This window comes from Protobothrops mucrosquamatus, unplaced genomic scaffold (assembly GCF_001527695.2).
Source record: "Protobothrops mucrosquamatus isolate PMUCROS unplaced genomic scaffold, P.Mucros_1.0 scaffold918, whole genome shotgun sequence".
Classification (NCBI taxonomy): Eukaryota; Metazoa; Chordata; class Lepidosauria; order Squamata; family Viperidae; genus Protobothrops; species Protobothrops mucrosquamatus.
The window spans coordinates 214149-228528 of NW_015387169.1; positions in this window are offsets into that span (position 1 = coordinate 214149).

Consider the following 14380-nt stretch of genomic DNA (forward strand, 5'->3'; position numbering starts at 1 on the left):
GGTGTTTGGTAGGAGGCGGTCTTGCAAATACCTAGGTCCATTGCCATGGAGCGCTTTAAAAGTTGTTACTAACACCTTGAAGCGCACCCGGAAGGCCACCGGCAGCCAGTGCAGCTCGCGCAGGAGAGGTGTTACATGGGAGCATCTAGAGGCCCCCCAAATCCCCCGCGCAGCCGCATTCTGAACTAGCTGGAGCCTCTGGGTGCACCTCAAGGGAAGCCCCATGTAGAGAGCATTGCAAATATGTATCTTATAAAGCATTAAAATTCAGGAAAATCAAGCTTGCCCTGTGGAAAGGACATCAATGCTTTCTTTTAGGACTCTGAATTAACTCTGCAAATCCCAAAGCTCTGAGCACATTGGTTGATGTTTAATTCACTCAAGGCAAAACAACAGTTCATTTGCCCTATCCTTGGTTCAAAATCCTTCATTAAGGCTCTGCCTCCAATATCTATTTTGGAAACAGGACTATATACCAAAAAGGAGTGTTTAAAGAGAAAAAAATATTTGCAGATTTTTGCTACTTTATTCATGAAATGCTTTCATGGAAAGGAGAAGGAGAGAGAGTGTTGGATTAAGTGACTACTGGAACTGCTCTCAGATCAGAATGAATCATGTGATCAGACTATCATGTTTTGTCCAATCACAGCATCTGTAGGGGAACTTAATAAAGAATCCTTTGTTTAATGCTTTTACTTAAATTTCTCATTTCTATTTAACTGACTTGAGAACCATGTTTTTGTTTAAGAAAAAAAGTGAGTTTATTTTTTATACCACTCCCTAGCCAACCATCAATTCCACTGTATTTAAGAATGAACCTTGCCACTACTATCACTCTACCCTGGAACATATCATTCGGTCTGCTTGAAATTTGGCACACAGCTTCTTCTCCATAGAGCAGATATGTCAAACTCGCGACATCACGTGACGTCGCGCAACGTATCGGGATGGTTTTGCCATTGCCGGCAATGGGGTGGGCGCAGCTTCCACGTGATGTGTCTGGCCCACGGGCCGGCAGTTTGACACCCCTGCCATAGAGTCCATTTTCACTGCATATTTCATTACCTTAGGTCCCAAATAAAGACAAATTTCATTATTCCTTTTTTAAAACTTAACATTTAAAGGAACATAGCTTAAAATGTTGTCCTATTTTTGTATAAAATTTGGTATCCTTCTTCTTTTACTGGAACTCAAAAGAATGATTCCTGAAAATCAGCCCATTGGGATGAAAAAGAAACATTTTAAAAGGACTTTTAAAAAAATAGCTTATATTATGTGTAAGCTCAAAAGCCCTAGCACTTTCTCTGAACTTTGGCACACAATTATAATGTTCTCATGTTGTTATGAATTGTACTCTATCCTATTAATAGAAGAAAGAAATTAGAGCCACTTGGCTTAATTCATGCTCTAAGATTCAGATGAGTTCAACTGAGCAATTTTCAGCACTAAAATTCTTATCACACTCCAGTATTTCTCAGGTGTATTCTGTGGCCTGATGTCAGTCTTTGTAAAACAAACACAAACATATATAACACCCACATTAAATGAATTAATACCCTTTAATTCTTAGAAAATATACAAATTATCATGCTGCATTGCAGTCCTGGAAGGAGAAAACAGTTTCTTCTTTCTTTCTTTCTTTCTTTCTTTCTTTCTTTCTTTCTTTCTTTCTTTCTTTCTTTCTTTCTTTCTTTCTTTCTTTCTTGTCTTGATTTTTTGAAATCAAATAGTTTTAAACAGATGTGCAATAATCAATTTACCATACATAAAAAGCAAATACCGGTAGTAGGACTAGAACTCATAATCTCCTGGTTTCTAATGGGTGCCTTAATCAGTAGACCAAACTGACTTTTGTTGTTGTTGTTGTTGTTGTTATTCACACAACAATGTGAAATCACAGCTGTCAGTTCTTTATCTGGTTTTGGCCTTCATATGCATCAAGTTCTTCCCAAGAACTTAGGATGTTATAATGTATGAATGTGGATCCAAGCTTTGTGGCCTTTTGCAATTGACAAATGGAAATTTTTCAATGCACAGATTTTCCAAGTGTGTCCAAGATATTTTGCTACTGTATGGCACTCAATGTGCCAATAATCACTGGGATCACTACATCTGGTTTATGCCATAATATTTCAGTCTCAGTTTTCAGATCTTGATACTTTTATACTATTGACTTTTGAATAATGGATTATGTAGTATAGTATAGTGTACTACAGTATACTATATAGATACTATATTCTATAGTATCAATACATCTTGATAACATTACTGTAATTATTAATCATTACATAGATTCTGCTCTTCTCCAAATTTTTCAGTTATTTATTTATTTAGCATATGGCATATCATACGTGGACTAGCAATATAAATTAACATTTCAACCCAATAAAATATAAATATTAAAAAAAATCCATGTTCAAATATCATTGTCTAGGCCATCTAACCATTGAAGTGCACCATCATTTATATTTTTTAAAAATCAGATATTGGACTGGTATATGCCCTCAGTTTACATCTGATCACGATGTGATCTACAGTTTGACGTGGGACCCGGCAGTCACACTGAGGGAAGGATACTATGCCCCATTTATACAGACAATCCTGGCAGACACTGTGTGAGGGGTGAAAACTATTCAGGATTGTCCATTGTTGGTGTGGTAGTTCACAGCCTGCCACCGTTTTTATGGGGTCATTTATATGTCTTCCTATGACTGGGTGTTCAGTGACCCATTTGGCTTTCCATTTGGGAATTGATGTTAAAGTTGTTGTGCAAGTGCCAGTGGGGGCTTCCTGGATTTGAGTCTTCCTGCTGATAAATGAGGAAGGCCAGCATGCCCCCGTTGGAGTGAGTTGTTCATAATTTTTCTGTATTTTCTTAGTAGTACATCATGCCTTCGTAAAGCTGGTGGTGCCATATGGTTGAGAACAGGAAGCCAGCAAGTTGGAGTGGTTTTGATACAACCACTTATGGTGTCATTGAGTCTGGCATCTAACTTACTAGTATGGCAGCTATTATGTCAAACAGGGGCACAGTATTCTGCTGCAGAGAAGACCAACCCTATTGCTGATGACCTGAAGGTGACAGCTAAATCTCCCCATTTAGTGCCACATAATTTCTGGAGTATGTTGTTCCTAGTATTGATTTTTGCCATCGTATTCTCTAGGTGTTTCTTGTAGGAGAAAATCCGGTCCAATGTTACTCCAGGTACTTTGGATGGGGATTATAGGGGAGTAAGTTGTTATTTAAGTAGACCTTCAAGGGCTTCATGTGCTAGTTTGTTGTTAAGTTTGTTGGAAGCATGTAGTTACTGTTTTGATGGTGCTAGGAGTAAGCCTCCAGTCAGAGAATAATTTTCCCAAGATTTTAAGATCTTTGAACAGGAGGCAGTCAGCTACCTCCATGTGTTTTTCTTGTGCTGCTATGGCCAAATCATCAGCAAATCCAAATTTGCATCCCCTTGTCACCGGCATATCTGATATGTATGTTGAATAGTGTAGATGCCATTACACAGCCTTGTGGGAGGCTCTGTAATTTTGCAGTAATTTTCAGCTACAGACATTCTTATAAAATAGGCATATGGGTGTACCAAAAAAAAAAAAAGCAATCTATGCCTATATCAGGAAATTGTTCCACAAGTATCCTAATGGAACATGTATACATAAAAATGTATATGAAATCAATTGGATGTTCTTGTGTATGCATTTTTAATTCTTTTTACATTTAATTTGCTATTGTGGACATTTGGCAAAATAGGCTTATGACTGAGAACATGCAAAACAGAAACAGATTGGATTTACGCTAATCCGTTCATCCCCAGCACCATTTTGTGACAACCTATTAACAGGCTGTTTCTGTGTATTGCCTACAGAATGAGCTGTGGCTGATTATCCTAATCCTGACTGACTGTGCCTGTCAGCATTGCCTGCATGTCTGTATTTTGCCTGTCTTGTTTGCACACATGCAGGAGATGTGCTCCTTTCCTCCTTCATCACTGCCTTCGCATTGGCTTTGCTTCTAACTCTAATGTCTGTCTTCATGTCTAGTCTGCCCTTGGCCTTTAACCTTCTCACTCACTTTTCATCCCCATAAACTGTACACTGTAGTCTTAACTAATGACTCCTGGGAATTGCCCAGGGAATCTGCTCCAGAAACCAGAGTGGATCACTTCACTGAACAAAAGGCTTTGTGTTTCCAACACTAGCTCTTTCATGCTTCCGAAAATCCTGTACTTTTAACCCTGTGGATAAGGCTGTTTTCCTAACCCCAACAGGAACTCAGCTCTTCAAATCTTAACGTAAGCTTTGCTTTCACCTTTTGACCTGGGACAGTTTCTGGATTCTTTAATTCTGTCAACATCAGCTCTCTTGTGCTAAGACATTGACTATTCTTTCATGGATTTTGATCCAGATTTCAGGCCCAAGCCAAATTCTGGCTGCATAATATTTTTCCTCAACTCACCTGTCTTATTAGCATGATGCTTAAAATCCCATTTTAATATCCAGTAACAAAATAATTATCAGATTTGTCAACACCGTTATGTGCATGTGTATGTGTGTATGAATGATCATGTGTGTCTTATTATCACAGAAATAAAATTTCCAGTTCAATCAAGAGAGATGCTTGCTCAAGAAACTAAGGAGGTTGCCTTAGAGAACAAGCTGTTGAATCAGCTACAATAGCCTGATGCCTATTTGTAAACTTGATACCTTTGAAAGGGAGATGTCCACCCACTGCATCACTGTAAGGACATTCCTAGAGAGCCATGCTGTCACTCCAAAGAACAAGGGACATGGAACCAGGATTAGGAGCTTACATTTTCAGATCTGTAACATCAATGCTCCTTTCTGCTTCTGAACAAGTAAAGAGAATGAACCTCCCCATTCCTCGCCATCTCCTTCCAAGCAACCAAAGGAAGGAGAGACAGAGGCAGAAGGCAAGTGAGGGGCAAGCAGCATCATGTAAAGGCCTTCTGGTGTTATGGGCATGGCTCAGCTCGGGTCTTAACTGCAGTGTTGTTGGAAAGTTCTTCCAACAGTGCCTTGGGTACTAATTTAATACGTGTGTTTTCCCAAGCTGCCTTCACAGAGAGAAGGGCAGTTTCAACAGGCCTGCTCCTTTAGTAGGGAACAGCCTTCTCTCCCTGCTCCTCATTGCAGAGTCGGCCTCTCTCAGCTGATTGCAGAGGCTCAGTACTGACACTGCACTGGCCTCTTTATCTCTACCATCCCACTTTGCTTGTGGCACAAGGATGAGGTGGCGTGTTCCTGGAAGGAAAGCGATAAAAAAGAAATTAAAGCAAGGGGAGAGGAAGGCAAGGGGAATTACCTGTCCTGAATTTAAAAAAGCACCCCAGGTTACTGTAGCAACTGAAAGATGCATCATGTTGCCATGACAACTGGGGAAACATCCTCATTTGCCTAGCCTTGCCACTACACAAACGATTGGAGGAGGAGTCATGGGGAGAAAGTGAGGTGGGATGGGCAGAAACCATTTTGGGGTTTCTTTTCTTCATCTCAAAGGATGTTTGCTGGAAACTACAATCATCCACATACTGAGCAGGCCACCACCACGCTGTCTTCTCACCTTCTCTCATCATGAAACAATAAGCCACCTGCTGCCAGCCAGATGTTTTTAACTACATCTCCCATTGGCTGCTAGTATTTATGATAGTAAATGATAAAAGGAAGCCGTCTTCTCCAGGAACATCTGGAACAGACTAAGTTGCCTGCCTATGTCAAATTGATTAGAAAGTTAAGAGGAAGAATTTGGCTAGGATCAGAAACTAACTAAAAATAAAATATTTTCTATTGTAAATTGCTTCAATCCTTGCCGATGGTTGGTGGTCACTCTATGAAAGGAAGGAAGGAAGGAAGGAAGGAAGGAAGGAAGGAAGGAAGGAAGGAAGGAAGGAAGGAAGGAAGGAAGGAAGGAAGGAAGGAAGGAAAGATCTATCTGTGGGTAATCAGGATTGCTTTATTTACTAAAATTCTAATACTACTTTGAGCAACATTGACCAAAGCAACAAATTATATAAATAAGGCTTTTGAAATCTTTGTGTTTTTGTAGCTGTAAAATACCCTTTTCAGGCCAGCTGATAAACCATCTAACAGTCAATCTCTCTGTGATGTCTAGAATAATCAGCTCAACTTTTTTTTCAATATTTGTAATGCCCTTTACCAAATACTTTTAGTAATTCCTGCCATTCTGAAGTTGTGGACATAGTCATGCATGCTAGAAAGTATAATTTACACTACATAAAAAAGCTCATGCTTTAAAAACAAGAGAGGAAGGAAAAATAATGTGTAATGATCCATGCTAGAGTAATGTCATTGTCATCATTTTTAAAAGAAGAAAAATGTCCAAGAAACTAAAATATTTTTTTTGCTGTTCCAAAGCACTATAGTACAGGAGAGATACACAAATCATTAAAGATTCCATTTCTGTAATATATTTTTGTTTGGTGATATTTTCCACTGGATTTTTTTTTAAAAAATGTAGAAAATGTTGTAACAACTACAGTATAGTATGTGCAAAAGCTTTGTAAACATTTTCACTAATCTTGGACCAACTGAAATTGGCCAAGAACTTTTTAAAATTCAAATCATTCTGCATTTGTTTGTCCTTTGATACATAGAGTTAAAATGTGATTTATCTGACATGCTGCATTTTAGGTCAAAGTTCCATTATTTACATACATTCTTTTCAGATATATCTGTGGATTTTTAGTCAGTGGAAAATGACTGTTGATGCTCATGTGGATAATGCTGCAAAGACTGATAAGAGAAGAACACCTGGTTCAGTTCAGTTCCCACAAAAGTCCAACAGAATTCTTTTATTTCCCCTTATCTGACTTGTACAGATACACTTCACTTTCAAGAGCCATGGTGGCACAGTGGTTAGAATGCAGTATTGCAGGCTAATTCTGCCGACTGCCTGCAGTTTGATCCTGAACAGCTGAAGGTTGACTCAGCCTTCCATCCTTCCGAGGTCAGTAAAATGAGAACCCAGATTGTTGGAGGCAATATGTTTAGAGAGTGATGTAAAGAATATGAAGTAGTATATACTGTAAGTCTAGGTGCTATTGCTATTAGACATATTTAGCCCATCACCCAGAGCCATCATAACTGTAGTGTAAAGTTCTTCATGGTAATCCATCAGTGGTACTGTTGTAGTAGGCAGATTTATTTATTTTTAATCATTCTCTTTATTGAGTATGCTAAAGTAATTAGTTTTTTCCAATTAAATAAATACTAATGTTGTCTAAGTTTAAACAGAATTGCCCTTGAAATTCAAGATCTGATTTTGAAAGGTGCTTCCACCTCAATGACAATTAGGTGCCTATTGTTTGAAAAGTATTTATCCAGCTAAGCCTTTTAGCCACTGCACATTTCACAAGAGCCCAAGAAAATGAAGAGAGTTTTGGAGGCAGCAGAGTGACATTCCAATGTCTGCAAAACTCATAAGAGGTTGTGTGAAGGCATGGTGGCAATCCTGTGATATCTGACAACTGCTGCATAATGGTATGTAATTTGAAAGAAATGTATTGTATGCTAATCATCTGTGAGTGATTTTGGAATAAGGTTTATAAATTGGCAGCATCAGAAGTAACATTCCCATAACAAATAGTCCCCCAAAAGGAATAACAGACATTTTATAGAAGATGTTCCAAAATAACGCAACTGGTCATGTCTAAAATTAGCGTTCGAAATGTTGCTTCTGGATAGTTTCTTAGCAGGTTTTCTGGTAGAATGAGGCTTTCTAAACTTGAGGAAAGTGGAATTTCACTTCTGCAGAACATTCTGGTAAATCTCAGCCTCAGTTTCATTGATTTGCTGTGGGAAATCAGTCAAGACTTGGGCTTCGGTTGTTGAACTTGCTATTTTCATATATTTCATCAAGAAGGACATAATCAGTAGCCCTTTTCCTGAGTTGCTTCAATACTTGCTGCCTGTAGTGACAGAGATACTAAGAACTGATCCACTAAAGCCTGCATAAGATTGTCCAGTCCTGTTTGATAACATTCCATAGTGGAGTCATCACTACATGTCATGGCAGCAGATTCCACAGTTTAGCTATATAATGTGTAAATAATTACTTTTACTCAATTTCAATTTATTCAATTTAGGTACCTTCTGACTCGAAACTGACTCTGACTTCAGAGACTCAGTGCTGAATCTCCTCAATTGTAAAAGACGACCAAGTTCTAACATTATGAAGGAAGAAGAAAAACATATTGCTATCCATAACATGCAGAATTTAACGTCCTTCAGTTACTTCTAAAAGCTAAAAACCTTCCCTTAAAATTGTTCTCTTATCTAATAATTTTGGTTGCCCCTAAATCTTAAGAGATTCCAGGAAACCATTTGGATCAACCTGCCTTTTTGAGCAGACTTTTATTCATTTTCCATTCCATTCATTTACAGAAGCTTTAAGTCCCAACAGTCTAACTTCATCTAGTAATAACAATCACAAAAATTTCTTCTGCCCCTGGGCCATCACCACTGTCACTGTTTGAGTCTCAGATAATGTAACTTTACATACAATGTATTTGCAATATAAGTATTGAGTCAGATACTGGATAATTTTAGGCATTTGTTTGGATTGCTGGATTACAAATTTTATCCAATCTGCAAATTCCTATATTTCATCATGTGGACATCTTACAGTCCTTAGACTGAACATGTCACATAGCCTTTTTGCAGCCCAAAATGAATACTGAAGTACCCATTTCAAAGTAGGTGCATCCATCTTTCATTGATATCTACAGCTCATGTGGAGTAGAGCACAAGTTTTGCATGCCAAAGATAGGGCTCAAAAAAACTCCTGTTTGAAACCATACAGAACCACTGCTAGTTACTGCAGGCAACACTGCAGTAGATGATCACAAATTTAGGGGGAACCGCAAAGGGTGCATGTTCCTGCTTATGTGTAATGGAATGTAGAAATGACCTTGGGGAGAGAGAGGAGGAGATGCTACCTAGGAAACAATCAGAAAAGAGAGGCAGGAGCTTAAAGTCACTTAACAATCAGAGAAAGAGACTTAGGAAAGTCCCACCCTAATGGATCAAGTAATTAGAAGTGTAGGTGGGAATTTTGTGCCTTCAGACGTGCAAGATTCTGTTAATGTAATCTTACAATACCATAGAATTATTTCATCTTGTCTTTCCTCCCTAGCTTGCCTGGGAGGGCTGACATCTATCCTCTGAGTAGTTTTTTTTTAATTGTTTATTTATTTATTTATTTATTATTTGAATTTATATCCCGCCCTTCTCCTTGCGGACTCAGGGCGGCTGACAATCAATTAAAAACACCACTAACAATCACAAGTTAAATAATTAATTTTACTTTATAAATTTAACAGATTAATTTTTCATTAATTTTTGGGGAGATTTTTTGGGGAGAATTTTTAATAGGATCCGGAGTCCCGCTTGTTGGAACAGCCATGTCTTGAGGGCGCGGCGGAAGGAAGGGAGATCAGGGATCACCCTGATCTCTGGGGGCAGCTCATTCCAGAGGGTGGGAGCTCCCACACTTGTTGTTCACTTACAGGCAGAAAGCTTGCCAGATGAAAACAACTATCTGCTTAACTATAGATAAACTCTCTAAACTGCTAAGGAGGGGCCGTCTTAACCCTCTTTCCTGTATATCAGACCTTCTGAGCCCCACTGCCTCTTCAGTCTCTGGGAAGCAGCCCCTCCCTCCCGGGACTCCAGGCTACATTCACCACACTGTCCTATCTTATGGAACACCCTCCTTCCTGGCAATTTGGCAGGCCCACACTCTTTTACCTTTTGGAAGGGCACCAAGACCTGGCATTTTACCAAGGTGCTGGGATAAGATTGTATAGACAGAAAGTGTGGAAGGAGAGCAACTGGAGCTTATTGTGGGACATCCTAAGGGGATGACTAAGGTGCAAGGTTTTTGTTCTATTATTTTATTGTCTTGCTGTTTTCATGATTGTTTTCTAGTCATTGGTTTTATTGCTGTGAGCTGCCCAGAGTTGCTTAAGGTGGGCAGTCATTCAAGTCTTTTAAATAAATGTATAAATAAATTAATAATTAATAGTAATGGCGAATAAAAATCTGCCCTCTTCTCTGTGTGCTGCAGATATGGAAATAAGGACACTGGCCTCGAGGCATTGGCCTGTCAGTCTGCAAAAGATTTCAGCAGCATGAAATCCACTCATTTAACGGATAGGTATCTTTTTGTAACCCAGCCCCCCCCCCGCTGCCCTGGTTAGTTTTTTCCAAGCTCTGTAATTAGTCTTGCTCAGCATCTATAATTGAAGAGAACCTGTGCTAAAGTAAATTAGGTAAAGTTGAGCTACACTAGCCCCCAAAGTATTCCCTTCCAAGTCACATGGAACAGGCTGCTAAAGTATGCTGTTTCTCCCCAGTGCTCCGACCCATGTAACTTATTCAAGTATCTCTGAGCAGTCAGCTGTGGCTGGAAGAAGCTGGTGCAAAGGCCCCCTCGGGGCTCAAGCCGGATCAGGTGTTTTCCAGAGATACCAGCTCTCCACAGGTATTGGCTCCCTAGTAACAACTTTGACTCACGGAGTTGCAGTATTCCATGCCCGTGCCAAGTACAATCTTCTGTGTTAGATCAGCAGTCTGCAAATTCCATTTCTCTCCCATTAATCTCAGTCAAGACTGTGTCAGGGAGGAAATACTTTGCCATTCCGTACGTGTGAAAGGGGGAGGGAGAGGTTTGACAGAGAATGGCATTTCCTTTGATGCATACCACAAGGGGCATGAGGAAAGGGCTGTACTTTGCTCAACCCAACTCTCCCAGGACTTTTTACCAATACCTCGTTAATTAGAAGAGGAAAATGAATAATTCTTTTTTATAACTCATCTTTTCTAGCAGCCTCTGTCTGACTCTGCCAAGCAGAAGCCGGAATCTCCCAGCAGAGCTATTTATAACCTGAGATAGTTTTCAAAGTACCACTTTGATGTTCTTCCACCAACTCTGGGAAAAAAAAATAGTCCATCCCTCCAAATAAACTGATATTGAAGAAAGAAGAAGGGGAGGAGAAGAAAAAGGTAGTTAACATTCTATTGTCGACATTATTTCACTAGGGAAATGTTAAGATCGACAGCAGAATAAAAATCCTCACATTTACGCTATCAAATTCTTTTTGTGTTTCAGATCAGTTCAAAATTACCGAACGCCCTTCACTCTGAGTTATTCTCTTCACTCTGACAATTTTGTTATATGGAAAACATTTCCATATAAGAAGCCACATGCCTGCAATGGATTTGTGTCAGCAAAATCATGGAAATTGTACAACAACACAAATGTGGAGTGACATTGGACTTACTCTGTTTTATCAGCAGAGTAACCATCCTCAGTCAGTTTCAAGCACAAATGTACAACTTGCTAAAAAAATAATAATAATCCTGTTCTCTTTACCAGAATTTACAAGAATTGCAAAGAGCACCAAGTCAATGTTATTCCAACCAAGTGGTATTCCTTTAAAATGTAGAACATTCCATAACTCTTCACATTCACGTCTCATAACAGAAAGGCAATTTGTCTGCATCTGCCCCTAATTTATATAACTGTTAACATAAACCAACAAAGGATATATTTATAGAAAAAAATGCACAACACTATGCTTTTACTCACTGACATGTTAAAATTTTCCTGATGAAGATTTTTAAAATGCAAATCCCTCTATATAAAGTATGGCTTTTAGAAAGTACTGCTTTGAACACAAGTTTATTTTTTTTTAAAAAAAAGTTGGAACCTTGAGAAAGGGAGTTTTTGAAAGAGTCAAAGCAGCCTTTTGCTGGACTTCATTTGATGCTAGCATTTCCATCACTGTGATCTGATGAAAGCTGGAGCTGAAATTAATTCCTAAGAGTTTCAGGGCAACAAATTGTGATCTGGAAGAACACCTTACTCATTAAGCTATGAGTTCAAAGTCCTGGATAATTTTTGCCCAATTCCCATTCTTCCCTTTTTTAAGAAATGCTGTTAAGTGGCCTCATAAATTTGAAATATGAATAAATTTAATTTCAGAACACTCCCAAAATGGTTGTATTAGTATCAACTGAAGAAAAAATGTGGGGTTTTTTTTTTTGTTTCCCCTTAAACTGTGAGTTTTACACATTCCTATTCCTCATCAACCAGGATCTAGTGATGGGTGGTGATTCACTAAGCTGTCATCCAATAGGATATTCATCATACAAAAGCCCTGGTGATGTAATTCCCTCACCTTTCAAATATGGTTGAGGCTGAGCAACTTTCTGTACCATCTGAAGAGATATCCATTCACCCAGGCAGTTAGTTAAACCTTCTAAAAGTATTTGTTATTGTCCTGTATTTTAGCCTTTAAACCGCTTATGGATTAAACCTTATTACTTGAGAGGATTCAACTGGATTGTTTATTTTTAATTGTATTTTTAAAGCTGTAAATGGCTTCTAACAGTGCTGTTGTTGTTGTGTTTAATGAACAACAGGTTAAAAATGTATACACAATTAAACAAAATGAATGGCTGTCCTAAGAATCTATCAGCTGTTGACAGCAGAAGAGTCAGCTAATTGTCACCATGGAGTGTTGTATTCAACCAACTCTCTAGTCACCCTTGCTTTTTTGGAAAGGAGGGGGAGGACCCTGACCTAGGATAGCCCATGTTTTCTTCTATTCACAAAAGGGAAATAGAAAGGAAATAGTTTCTCAACTAGCCAAACAGGAACAATCGAATTTCAGCTCTGTGAGTGAATAAGCTGCCTGTAACATAGATGCCTCAAAATGGATGTCTCTTCATGCGATCAACCAAAAGACATCAATCCCTTCTTTCCCTTCTTAATTCTTTTTGTCTAATTTTAAAAAAAATGACTGAAGCAACAGGAAAACAATGATGATCAAATGGAAGATAAATTTTCATTTGAACCTCTTTAATTATTGCATAATATTTATTAACACTGAGTTTGGTTTATGCCTCTTCCATCTCATTATGTTTTACATATGTTTTTGACAGCCACCTTTATAAGATGGAAAAGAAGGGAATCATAACTCTGTGGATGGGAATAAAGCCACAGTAAAAAGCTTTTCCCAGAAGCCTCCTTTATCAGTCTTCAAATACATTCATTCCTTTCATTATCTTTCATGAATCTCATTTCTAGGAATTCTAGATATTTTCTTCCTGAAAGTTGGGTCATCAGTGATTAATGGCTCCTCTGAAGGTGAGCCTTTTACAACTTTTGATCTTGATTGGCAACAGGCCATTTGCAAATGATCAAGACAAAGAATTCATCTTGCTGAGCTTCTGAGGGAAAAAAAATGTATTTTAGCTTAGTCCAGGAAATTATTGGTTTTGCTATGGGTGAGTCTTGAAATACAGTATTTTTATGCCAGTTTCATATTTTTATTATGAAAACCAGGATGCTGAAAAGGAGAGGGATTAAACAGGTTACGCCTTCCAAAATTCAAATTTCTAATCTTTTGCCATTTGCTAATGTAATGGTATCATAATGTCTTAACATTCCCCTTCAGCCACATAATAACAGCCTCATCTCATTCCCAATAGATAATACAGGTAGTGAAACCAAGATGAACATAGCAATATGCTCATAGTTATAAAAACATTAGTGGTGCCAAATGGTAACTATCCAGTTAAGTCCAAAGAGGAACTGAATTTTAACTGTCTTTATTCCAACCTCAAAGTTTCGATAAATGTAGGACTGGGAGTCTGCAAAATTAACTCCACCTTTCCAACTAGTAATTTCAATTTTTACAATAAAATCTCATAGCATGCTTTGCCAAAGAAAGTTATTAAATAGCATATACAAAAGAATGGGAAAAATAGGAAGTCCTCTTAAACCAGGGATGTCAAACTCGTGACTTTTTTGCCATTACCAGCAATGGGGTGGGCACAGTTTCTGTATGATGCATCTGGCCCGCAGACCAGCAGTTTGACACCCCTTTCTTAAACCATAAATCAATGTTGAAATTAGTTTTATCCCAATCACCTTTATCTTATCTCAGGTACTCAAAGGAATGCTAGACCATCTGTCTAAAACTGGTTTCAGTTATGCCAAAACTAGGATAAATACATTACTACCAGCTAAACAAGCTTTCTAGGAATCTTTATGCCCCAAGGAAACATGGGAGTCAGTACTAAAAAGGCAGTCTTAAATATATCAAATTTACTGTATTACTGAGGTCCAAATCAAAGTCTTATTTGTTCCAATTTACAGAGCAAAGAGATCAGGTGTCAAACTCTTGTACTAAAGAAATAAAATCAGGAATGTCTCATTGATGAAACAAATACAATCTACATGCAGCAGAACTTTACACTCTTCCATATCTATTGCAATAGCTTCAATCTTTTCTGAATTTCTAGTGGCACTAGCAAAAAGTTCTAAAAT